The following is a 1,433-nucleotide window of genomic DNA, read 5'->3' as shown; positions in this document are numbered from 1 at the left end:
TACAGAGTTTTCGGAGCGAGCCGACGGCCCTGCCAGGAGGCCCCGATAGTGCAAGGGCGCAGGGGAGCTGACACGAGGGCTCGCTCCATGTATCGAGGGCCTGAAACCCTCCCAGCAAGTCAACTTAAAACTTCGCGCCCGTTATCACGGGGCCCGCGACTGCCGCTACCCTCCTGCGGCGCAGGGGGTCGCGAAAGAGGGACTCACGTGACAGGAAGAGATAGCGGAAACCGGCAGATGGCCCCGCTACCAACGTGCTCCCGGCGCTACGAGGGACGGACACTCGTGCCGTGGCTGTCTTGGCGATCTGACAGATTGTGTAAGGGACGCAGGATCCACCGCCTTGAGCCGAAAGGAACTGAATTTGTGTATCGAGAAGCGAGAGGAGTGAGGAGCAGGAGAGCATTCGGTGAGACGAACGTCGCTAATTTGTAAAGTCGCCAAGTGTCGCGAAACGAGAGGGCCGTGCAAGAGTAAAGATTTCTTCAACGTAGCGGCCGCGAGTGCCGTGTACGATAGAGTTGCGAGCATTACCTGTTCCGCGAAGTAGAGAGTGCACCGCCCGCTCGATCGCGTTAGATTTCGCATCGTTACGATTGTCGCCTTTGCGTTCGCCCTCGCCCGGCCGAGTCATCGCGTGCTTGTATCGCGTAATTGTAAGTCGCGAGAGCGTGCGTTTTGCCGTTCTGTGTGTGTCGGATTTGTTAGAGTCTCCGTGTATCGTGAATTATATTCGGTGTCGAGAGCGTTAACTTCCTTGTGTCGCGATAAACGGGCTTCGCCGCCGGTCTCGGGCCACGCGCCCGTGCACGCCGCGAACGCGTGAACCGCGTGCGCCCGCGCGCCGATCGCCGTCCTCGCGCCCGCTGTACCTCGGACCTCCGGATTGTCTCGGGCAAGTACTTGGAATTGTGATCTCGGACGGGGAGACAGAATCGAATGATAATCCCTCCTTGCAACCCGCCAATGTAAAGCGACAGCCGATTCTCGGCCTCGCGCCCGAAAGGACTATTTGCGCGCCGCGTAGTAACCCTGCAAGGAGTGCCGCGGCTTCACCACGACACTTCGCGCGATCCCGAAGGATCTCGTTCGATTCTCGTCCTCCCGATCTGTTATCCGACACACACCCGTGTCATTTATCTCACCCGCGATCGCCCATAACTCGCACAGGCATCCTGGCGTGGCGTTAGTCCGCCAAGGATCGGCGCCGTAATACGCGCTTCGTCCCGCGCGTCCCGCGAGTACCACGCGAGGTACTCGCCACTGTATTCTCTCGCCTGCGAGAGCACCGAAAATACATGTTACCTTCACTACTATTAAATACCGGAGCAATTATTTTCTTTTCCTGTCGCTCTCCTAAGCCTCGCCTTAACGAACCGCCCCTCTGCCTTTGTCGGAGCTGGTTAGCCGGCCTTCCGCGCCGTCGTTGTTCG

Source organism: Wasmannia auropunctata, unplaced genomic scaffold (assembly GCF_000956235.1).
Source record: "Wasmannia auropunctata unplaced genomic scaffold, wasmannia.A_1.0 LD336095.1, whole genome shotgun sequence".
Taxonomy (NCBI): domain Eukaryota; kingdom Metazoa; phylum Arthropoda; class Insecta; order Hymenoptera; family Formicidae; genus Wasmannia; species Wasmannia auropunctata.
Note: the sequence above shows the minus strand (reverse complement) of the source record.